Source organism: Aythya ferina (assembly GCF_964211825.1).
Source record: "Aythya ferina genome assembly, chromosome: 8".
Lineage (NCBI taxonomy): Eukaryota > Metazoa > Chordata > Aves > Anseriformes > Anatidae > Aythya > Aythya ferina.
This window is the reverse complement of record NC_140304.1, coordinates 6,093,134-6,104,501: the sequence shown is the minus strand read 5'-3', so window position 1 is coordinate 6,104,501 and position 11,368 is coordinate 6,093,134. Positions and strand designations below refer to the sequence as shown.

Here is an 11,368-nt window from a genome sequence, read left to right as displayed (position 1 = left end):
GTTATGGACATGTAGGATTGATTTTATTGGCGCATGCCTGCTTTGCTATCTGTGGGAAGCTTGTGCAGGTATATCTCAACTACTTTGAAGCAAGGTAGTGTAGGTGCTAGAACCACATATCTTTGACAGCCTAGGTCAGCTTTTTGGCTCAGCGTGTGCTGAAGATCTTGAGGCTATTCAATCTCTGGTTTTGTTGCTTTTCTGTTTGTTTGTTTTTAATTAAAATTGTCTCTCATGCCTAATACAGAGTAAGAATAAGCCTTGGAAATTTATTTCAGAGGTCAGAACTCTTAACCGACTTGCTTAGTAACCATCCTACAGCAATTAACAAGAGAAAGCTTGACCTTATAGCCTGACTAGAATGTATAATAAACAATTTGGTCTACTTCCATTTCTACAGACTGACATAGTCTCTGAAAGATACTTTGAAAAGCTCCTTGATGTCATCCATCATTCAAAATGTGTATTTTTCAGACAAAGTAAACTGTATTCTGTAGTTCACAAACTTGTGAACAAGGGTTTTGGGGAATTTAAGATTTTTTTTTATCTAATGACCCTGTATAAGAAGAAGCTATTCTTCTGAAATAACAAAAGGAAGAGTATTATTTAGCCAGTCAGCAGCATGCAAAGCTTAGCAGAATTTCATTATTTTTATGGTCTGTTTGACTATGTTACTTATAAACACTTTTGACGAAACAAGATGATCTTCTGTCTTGAAGGAAGTATACGTAAGTCAGAAGCATAATTACTCAAAATAATTCAAATAGTTATTCTTCTCCATTTGGAGTAGAAGCAATAATGCAAGTAAAGTTTCATAAAAGGTATTCTGTGTGAAATATATGGAGGGCTACTGTAAACCAGTTTGTACAAAAGTGCCTGTGTTTTCTCAAGTTAAGCATTGTTGTGAATGCAAAACAATTATTTCACTTTGTAAACTATTTTTTTTTTTCTCTTGCAAATATTCAATTTACTTGACCATTTCTGGAACACGTTGGTTTCTTTATGGTTGTTTATTTTGCATACATCTTAGATTTGTCCAGTTCTGATAAAATATTTTAAGCATAAGCCGATTAGAATAAAGTGCTGACAAAACACTATTTCAGGAATGGTGGTGCTGAAATTAATTTGGCCAGTGAAATGGGACAGATTTACACACCTTGATAAAGAGGAATCCTAGATGATTACTAAGATTTGCTTTGGGCTTAGTCTTCTGCTTTCAACTTATTACAAAAACAAACCAATCAGTTCATCTGGTAAGTAAAAGTATTGAAGTATTGGTTCTTTGCAAAACAGAACAATGCAAGTTGACAAATGCATTTAAAAAAAAAAAAAAAAGATTTATGAGATTGTACCTTGCTTTTTTTTTTTTTTTTTTTTTTTTTTCCATTTTTGCATGTTGCTGTGTGCACTTGTGAATGTATGCTTCCAATTGTGCAAGATATTCCCATAGGATTTTTTCCTGTGTACTCAATTTTTTAATCTTTTATGAGATTCTCCCAGCAGATGGCTTCTGGACTGTGTATGTTCATTGTAATTTCTATGAACACAAACTTAATCACTCGTCTCTGAAACAAATCCAGATTTCCATACCAGTTTGTATTGAAGCATCTAAGGTGGACTTTGACAATGCTTTTACTTCCCAAGTGCCTCTTTGTCTGCTGAAGTCCAAGAGCTGACCTTTTACTGAAATAAAATCCCATCTAGGTGTAACTCAGCCGAAAATTAGTTTTCAGAGGTAACCGAAGAGTCTTGCAACCCTCACTGGATTCACTAGTTCAGTGGGCTATATCTGGGTAAACTAATTCAGATTGAATAGGTACCGATTCAGTAGGTAGAAAAGAAAAAAAAAAAAAAAAGGATTTAGGAAGACAGTTGAAATTCCCTGTAGAATTTGTGTCCAAATCTGAAACCTGTACTGATAAAAGTTATTTAATACTTCTTAAAATATATTATAAATTATGTTATAATAATATAAATACAATATTTTTAAATAAAACATATTATAATAAAGTAATTTATGTAATAAAATATAACAGGAAACCTTGGAAGAAATATTTCTCATAGGTACAAAAAGGAAACTTTTAAGTCCTCCTAATATCTTTTTTAAAAATTATTTTCCCTGATTATGACATATGATTCAGGGAAAAATTAATCTAAAAACAATCTCTTTGTTATACTGATGTGAATGATATTCTAGTGAAAATTATGTGTTAAGGTATGGTGTTGCCTAGAAAAGTGTCAGAACTGCCTGTGGGAAATGCAGATCATTGAAGAAATTTATAGGTGGTGGGTTTGGTTTTATTTTTTTGATAGATGAATTTCATATAAGAGAGGAAATATGAAAAGGGGAAAAATCAAAAAGGAGAATCAAATGTCTTTATATAGAACTGTCTGTTATTCTGACTCAGGTGTTTTTTCAAAATCAGTGTTTCTTGGCTGATGTTTAAATAGGGGATAAAAAAAATAAAAGGCTGTAATTCCAAATCAATACCAGTTAATAACAATGCCTGGAAACTAGTAATTGCTTGCATTCCATAATAGGACTTATAAAAATTAATATGACACTGACTTTTGTTGTGTCATAACTGCTTGCGGCAATCACCAAACCTCTGCTCTGGCTGTGGGACAAAATATCATACAAGCATAGGTCTGTAAATGGCATAAATGGCACAGCACAGACACTATATTTGGAGACAAACCTAGATCCTAGAACAGTGCAGCTATATTAGAATGGGCATTTTGGCATGTTGATGCATGTGTGTTGTGACTGACAGCAGCTCAGCTAACCCCTTTTTTTTTTTTTTTTTTTTTTTTTCCATCATGTGATGTAGACACGCATCAGAGCTAGGTTTTTGATCGTAGCTTGTTTTGTAATTATTTCGACTCAGCTCATTGACTTTGGATCACAGGAGCATTTACATTTCTAGAACAACCTAGACTCTAAAACATGAATCCTGAATTGGCTGTGCTGGTCCAGAATTTTACATATACTTGATTCAGAGATTTGCTACCTGATTTTTGCCTTCATTTGAACTGGTCCAGACTATCTTAACATCTGCTGAGAATCTGGCTCACTAGAATGAATAAAATGAAGAAGTTCAATTCAGTAGTTTTTTGAATATGAGGAAAAAAAAATGCTATTCTAAAAACTGTTCAGGGAAACTTATCAACCTATAGTTATTTTTTATTGAAAACAGGGAAGTTTAATACTGAAAATATTTCTAACTCCAGATAGGCTGTCAATCACTTTTTAATCGAAGACAGATAAAACTCCTATAAAGACAATATATTATTACCCTGCGAAGTTAGCATTACGAAATTTACTTTGTCAGAAACCTGACTGAAACTTTGGTTCAGAGGCACCTCTAATCATACTTTGCCTGGTGATAATATACAGATAAGTGGCAATTGTTTGTTTTTGCTTGTTTCAGCTATAATGTTTAAAATTTAACAGAATATTATTGTTTCAAAGATCAGAATAATACTAAATATGCTACAGTATCAAGATAATTTTTATGTGATTTAAGGTGCAATGTAGGTTCTTAGAAATACTTAAATGTAGTATGTTGACATGTTACTAATCATGTACTAATGATTAAGCAGAAGATAAAGTTCTGGTTCATAAAAGTTAATAAAAGTTCATAAGCATGTGCTTTACTGGCAATATTACTAGAGCCAATAAACTCTGTTGGTAGAACGGGGTAAATTTAAGCGTACAGTTTTCCTTATGCGCTCAAACTCCAAATTTAACATGTTTTAAAGTCCTTTTAAATGTTGTTGCTGTTGATATTGCAGAAGTTGAAGTATAAGTATCAAATTTTATTAATTTACCCTTGTTGATAAAACCTGAATGTATTCATGTTACGGTAGGTATGCAATAATTGCATATGCTAGAAGCAGTTTTTCCTTAATAATACTCATTTTTTGCATATGAAAGAATCAATAGACAACTTTGTTCAACATATTTTGTTCACTACAGATATCTTCCATATTCAAAACTGAATGTAGAACTGTTAAAATATTGTTATTTCAACCCAAGAAATAGGATATGAAAAACATTTTATTTTTTTTATTTTTTTACTATACTTGTGTAAGTCTAAATGCTTACTCGAATAGCAAATTAATGGTATTTACAGAATCGTATATCGGGTGAATCTTTTAAAATGTATTTCTGCTTTTGATCTAATTTTCTTTTGCTTGTCAGAATAATAGCATGAAAATTTTGCAAGAGTAACATATGTAAGTTGTTAGTTAAGTGCATCACACTTTGTTCATTTTATTTTAGTGACTTAAACAAGATCATGACAAACAAAGTAGGAAAGGAGTTCTGTACTCATACCCAGAGCATCATGAGTCATTTTATTATTATTATTTTTTTTAATTCTACATATATTTAGGTGACTGCAGTTGTACAGCATGCATTGCTTTTGGTCCCTTTTCAGTTTAGCTTACAGAAAAGCACCTTCAAAGTGCAGTGCACAAGGGGAGTATGTAGAAGTGGGTGAATGAGGAGAGAAGGTGTTTCTAGTTTTTTTTTTTTTTTTTTTCGTTGTTTGTTTCTCACTGCTCTAGCTTCTTAGTAGCAGGAAATAAATTTCATTTATCTCTCTATGCTGAGTCTGTTTTGCCTGTGACTATAATTATTGAGTGATCTCCTTGTCTTTATCTCAACCCTTGAGCCCTTTTCATTGTATTTTCTCCCTCTTTCCCTTTGAGGAAGGGGAGTGAGAGAGTGGTTGTGGTGGAGCTAGGCTGCCCAGCTGGGTAAATCATAACGCATGTCCATCCCCTCTAACTTCTTACAAGTTCAAATTTTTAGAGGGACCAATAACACTTGAAGGTTTAAAATCCATCTACTGCCCTTTAGAGGAGTTAAAACCTGCATTGGTTTGGCCTTGGTATTTGGGGAAGCCTCTGGGGAAACTCTCTCTCATCACCTTTAATATTTTTTTATTTTTTTCTTTCTTAATTTAGGCAGGCTTTTATGTAAAGTAATGAGAATCCAAGATTGATGCAGGAAATACCTAGAAAGAGAAGATGCAGACAATTGAGTTTGTAAGGGTGAAGTTGAAGGGTTCAAAATAGCAACAGGAGTAAAGCAAGGCATGATCACAGCCCTTTCTAAAGCACCCTCCTATCGAGGGGCTGAGCCTCACGGTGGATGCTTTGACCCAGATGACAATAACTTCTCAGAAGAGTATAAAGATACAAGCCCTTATGATCCTGTTAATAAAACATTAGGAGCTTTTAAAGCAAAACCTTTAATGCTCATTGCTACTTGGGTCACTATCAAAATAAAATGTGGAGGAGTAGATCAAGGAGAAAGATGTCGAAATGTGCAGCCAAAAGTGTTGCAGTGTCTGAACACACAGGATCTCACATATACAGACATTAACTGCCTAGTTAAAGCAAATGTAGATCAGGTAGCTGTACCAGCCATGCCTTTATTAGAACTAGCAGAATGAGTCCAATAAGCAGGGATAATTCTGAGAAATGAGCGGAAGATGCAAATAGTATCAGAAAGAAAGGGGAAAAAAGTGGTTTTTAAATAGATCAATATGTACTGCTCTCACAATGTAAGTAACTCTATCCTTGTCCTGATAGAACTAACTTTGAAACTCAGAAATTAATCCTGTAAAATGTTCTGCACCCTTAGCAGTAACACTGTGGTTTGCAACAGCTGTAGGAATTTTTCTATTAACTTCATAATCTGTAGTAGTTTCTACCAGTAGAAATAGTATTTTTGTTGATTGTGAAAATTGCATTGGCTGTAAAAATCAATCACTTGCCAGGTGAGGTAAGGGCCATACATGTTGATAAAGAAATGTGAGCCACATGTAGACCTCTGCAGGTTGTCATGAGGCAAGAAAAGACAGGTAAAAGTGAGCATGCTGGGAAGATAGTGTTGCCCATTTCCAATCCAGGGTCCTTGAGTATAGTAGATTTTGCAATATCTTTGTTGCACTCCTAAGTAATATTCTGTGGTTTATTGAATATTAAAAAGGAAATTAGCAGCACAGCTTTTCTGCCATTGTTAGTGGACGGCTTTGCATTGCCCTGGCAGAGCAAGGCCCTGGGAACTGTCTGGACTGGTGTGGGCCTGAGCTGTTTGGGGCTGATTTCTATGTGTCCAGCAGCATTGTGCCCATGGCCTCCCTGTCTGTAGCTTCAGCTCTGCAAGCGCCATGCCTTGGAAAAGACTGGCAGCCCCTGGGTTCTTGGTGCATCAAACCCAGGGAGTTGATGCATGCCAGTCCTCAGCTCAGTAAAAAGGAAGCAAAAAGACTAAACTACAAAAAGACAAACCTAAATTGTAGCCAAGACTTGTCTTCACAGGGAAGGGATCTCCTATCCTTCCCTGCCCTTTCATGTCCTCTTTAGGCAGTTCTGCAGAAGCTCTAGTTCTAACAGTCCAGTATTGCAGATACCCCTTGGTATAATTCATTCATTTTTCATTCTTCTCTAAATACTGGCTTAAATTTACAGGAAACACTAGCAGCCTAGACTAGCAGGGTGAACATACTTACCTTGCATGTTTGGAAGGGGAAAGGTTCTGTTAGCACAGCAGAGAGTAACACAAGTCATTCTTTAGCCTGTGTGTACATTAAAAACTTTACCTAGGTCTTGAAATTGAATGTTTTGCCATTCTGGCTTACAGGGGATTAACTTTAAGTATTACTTAGATATACAATTCCCAGATGAGTTAAATATGCACATAGGGGTTCTTAGAGCTTACAGAATGCTCTTAACAGAAGTGCCTGAGACTTTAATGACATGCAAGGTACACATTATACATTTAATTGCTATTCTGCTCTACTGTGGACAGACACTTCTGTATAGTTTCTGACTAATCTTGTTAAGAACTGGCCATATTTACCCCTTGGTGTCCTTCCTCGGGTAGCTGTTCTATCTCTTCCCTGAACATGCCATTCCTTAAAGAAATATGTTGCATACAACTTTTAACCATTTAAAAGGTGATGGTGACAGCTGACAGTGGAAATGTACTACTTTTCATTGAGCATCAAAATTTAGACTCAAAAGAAAACTAAGTGATTCACAAGGTCAAAGCAAGAATTGATTTACTGTTTGAAGAATACATGGATGTTTTTGGGTCTGTGCTATTAGGGGAATCAAGTCTAATAACTGTTGTGCTGCTAAATGGATTTGTGTTCAAATATGACAAAGACTGTAGTCATATTTATGAAAAAAATAATTTTCAGAGTGTTATTTAAAAACACATGCTTAAAAATTAGTCTTTTCCAAGTAGGTGTGTTTTTCTAAATTACCTTGTAATTTGGTACCTCTCTGGCTGGCAGGTGTTGTTCTGGAAAGTTCTGTCATAGTGTTGACTTGGAGTGATAAGATTAAATTGAGAGTTTCATTTCAGTCTCCCTTCATAAACTTCATTATTATGTACGAGTTTTCTTCCAACTCTCTCCTCTCCTCTTTATTTTTCTTTAGGATATCACCTCAGAGCCCTGCGAGCACTAAGAGGCCTTAATAGCCATGATGGTCCCACCTGGGCGCTCCCCGCTCCCTCTGCCTCACGGCCAGCAGCCATGTTTGCACCGAGCACCTGCCTGAGGTGTGCCAGACATGCAATGCTCTCCAGCTCAGCCAGGCCTGGGGCCGGACCAGCACTCACTGCACCGTAGCCCAAGCCTGGCCTGCAGTTTGAATTCCTGTCTTGGTATTGGACCTGCCTTATCACCGTGGTATTGCCTCCTGCACTGGGCTCATGGCCAGGGCTGGCCACCTCCTCTGGCCTTGCTGTGCTGAGGGAGTGGGTGGCCCTCGCCATGCCCAATGTCAGTCAGGTATTTGTGCCCAGACCCGTGGCACCACCTGCTGCTCTCTAACTGCAAAGGTACAAATTGTTACAGATCATGGAGTTAGTCAGAATGTGGGATAGGAGAGAGGTTGGTTTGTTAACAGATTTGCTCAGCTGCAATTTAAATACTAGCGGCAACGTTAAATTTAAGTGTATTGCCAGGTAGCTATGAATTTGTCAGACTGAAGCATATTTTTACTCCTGGGCTTGTGATTGTGTGATAAATATGCTAAACAAGACCCTGACACATAGAAAATATTTTCTAGAGGATTAATTAATGTAAAGATATCATTCTTCTCAGCAGAAGAGAAAGCTGGGCTTATAGCTTCAGGAATCAGTGTTAGCAGAGGAATACGTTACCTGTTTGCAGACTTACAAGGCATATCGACCATTAGGTCAAGAGTGCCCAACTTCATTCACCCTCCCTGCCCAGAACCAAACACCTTAATTACAGGAACCTTCCTGAAATTCTTGTCATCCTGGAATTTGCTGTAGGGTAGTATGAATTTACAGCATCCTAAAACTGGGCTCTGTTTTTCTAGGAGAAAAATAAGTTTTTCAAAGGAGTGAATCACAGTTAATGAACAACCATATGACAGTTATTGATGATCCCTCCAGAATATATTACGTATTGGCTTAATACTTTCTTCTTCTAATAAGGCCTAACATGACATAAGGTTCTATCTGAAGGACCTTCTTGCTTTATTAATCTCATTATGACCACTTGAATTGCTACATTCTCAGTAATGATTAAAACATTTGACTCCCAAGTGTGATATTATAATGAAGATGGAGTTCACAGAATAAGGCATTGTATCATTCTGCAAAGGCTGGCAGCAAATTGAAATATGAATCAAACTCCCCAATGTGATTTCCCTACTACTTCCATGGAAGAAGAAATTCAAAAATTTTACATACATACGTACATGTACAGGTTTCAAAATCCAAATAAGAATGATCTCATGGAAGATATACTTTTGCATTTTTAAATCTTAGAAAATATGATGTTTTCACCATCCTTTTTAAAAGGAGCATGGCTTATGTGAATTGCCAAACTAAAATTGACCACTTGTAAATGTAGTATGTCCTCCTCTTCCCATTGCACATATGTTTTTGGGAAAAATAGTAGCCAAATTCCAGTTTGACAAGTTATATATTTTTTCTTGTTCTGTACATGTCTCCTGTAACAGAAAATGTATAAACTTTCTTCTTTATTTGAATATACCTTTTCTCAGTGGAAGAATATAATGAAACATACATTTGTAAACATGTTTGCATAAAAAACTTCAACTCTTATTTAAAAATAAAAAAAAAAAATCTTGTGTGAAGAAAGGATTCAAACTTATCTATAATCAAACTTGTTTGTAAATAATAAAACCAAAGAAAATAAAAGAAAGGCTTGGAAATAAATTTTAATTCCTCTACTTTTTTTCCTACAGGAGAAAAAGGAAAGACACATTGCTGTTCCTCAGTATGAAGATCTAGAATAAAAAAAAACACCACCACCAACAACAAAGACAAAAAAAACGCAGGATAGAAGCATAAAGTATGTTGGTCAAGCAATCCTGAGGTATGAAACAAAGTGGGAATTGAAACTGAGTGTGATCGTTTTTGTTTAAGGTTTCCCTTGCCTATTGTTTCAGCCAGGTGGAAATGTTTACTTCTCAGAGAATCAGTTAATTCAGCATTTTCTGATTCAAGAGAGATTTCCATAGGTACAATGTTTTATGGGTATGTGCTTCCTTGGGCACAATGCATAAAATTCTTCAGGCTTCTACCCAGTGTGACTATCTTCCAGCAACTCACCTGTCCCACCACCAAAAACTCAAAGACTTGAATTAGCTGTGTATTCAATTTCTTTTTCATGCTTTCCTTTTTGGTCTGATTTCTTGTCTAATGGATATATCCACATCCCTTTTATTTCCTTATTTTGGTGAAGGCAGGAAGGGAGTATAACAGAATACTGTATCATTAGGAAAAAAAGGTTGATACTTTAATGCATTTTAAGGCAGTGGTGGAGCCTGGGTTCCAGCACTTAAAAAAAAATTTGGAGAAACTTCTGTTTTTGTAAACACCTAGGAAATATCCCCCAGATGTCTAGGGAACTTAGGGTATATTTGGTTTAGGTCATATTGGTCTACAAGAGGCTTGTAGATCAAATGACAACACCTGCTGTCATTTCAAATAGACTTTTTTCTAAATTACCTTTACACTGCTGTTTTGTTTTTGAATGTGTCAAATCTTTTTCAGATTTTTGCATTTACATTGCTATTTGCAATAATTCTGCTATATAAAATACTAAGGGAGGACAAAAAAAAGTATTTTGAAGCTCTGAATAGGTAAGTGGAGTCTAATTATCAATGAGAGAGAGAAGCGACCAAACTTTGTATTGAATTTAGTCTTGTGAGAGACAATGTGTAAGAACATTAGAAAAAACAGAAAAACAGTCAGGATGTCATTCTAAGCATTCCTGATGTTATAAATTCTGAGTCAATTTAGCTTTACAAGATTTATTTATGGGGTCAATAAAAGGCAAGTTTTATTATTATTTATTTATTTATTTGTTTACTTATTTTGTTGTTTTATAGCTTTATAAGATTTATTTATGGGGTCAATAAAAGGCAAGTAAACAGCGCTGAGTGCGTGGGGAGTCTGGGCTCCTCCAATACACACACTCGTTACATCAGGTGGCTGGTTTTTATGCTCCTAGGCTAATACATATTCATTACTACTTCTAGAAAAGGCAGGGTTATTATAACTAGTTCCCGGAATCCGAACCCTCCCACTGACACATGCGTGTCAGTCTCCAGTGGTCCCTCTGGGGGTCTCTCATGCTGAAGGCTCGTAGTCTTCTTCCCAGGCTTTTTCCTTGTCCTTCTCCTTTGTCCATCTTGGCCAGATGTCAGGGACTTGTGCAGCATCCCATGCAAGCTTTGTCTTTTAGTCATCCTTCAGCTTTCCCCTTTTCCTTAATCTCTTAGCCAGATATCAGAGACTTGCGTAGTGTCCCGTGCAATAGTCACAATAGTTAGCAGTTATTCTGAAACCCCCACAGATATCAGAGACTCAAGGTTTACTGTTCAAGCCCTCTATTGACACGAATTGCTGAAACATTCTGTACACTGGACATTTTATATTTTATGTATTAAACAATAAGATAAAAGAAACTTCCCCTCCCTAACATAGAACCAATTGAATAGATTGTATTCAACTGTTAAAAGTAACATGAAAAAAAAATCAGAGATATAGTAAGATTTTTTTTGTGTCATTTTTATGATTATTTGGCTTATGAGGTCACTTTCTTATGAGTCTGTTAAGAGCATTTTATGCACTGAACTAAAAATCATTTGTTTTATTTATTGCATGGAAGGGGCTGTGAGCTTTTACAGGTTGCCTGATTTCATAATTATATTGTTGTTCAGTTGTCAAGATAATTGAATATTCACTTGGTCTAGGACAGGATAGAATTTGTTCTCATTATTCTTTATAAAAGACAGCCAACATTAGTATCAGGAGGGACCATATTTTTCTTAATGT

At 35.8% G+C, this 11,368-nt stretch overlaps 1 protein-coding gene across 2 annotated transcripts in view; it reads left to right on the top strand.

The window, feature by feature from the left end:
• Window positions 1–9,358: 9,358 nt before the first annotated feature.
• Window positions 9,359–11,368, top strand: part of LOC311441012 (uncharacterized protein) — a 383,622-nt gene continuing 381,612 nt past the window's right edge. The window contains exons 1-2 of one of the 2 annotated variants that reach the window (XM_084528636.1): window positions 9,369–9,401; window positions 10,082–10,170. The gene's annotated coding sequence lies outside the window, so the exon portion shown is untranslated. Of the gene's footprint in view, window positions 9,402–10,081; window positions 10,171–11,368 lie in introns of both variants that reach the window. The other variant, XM_084528638.1, reaches the window with a different exon arrangement.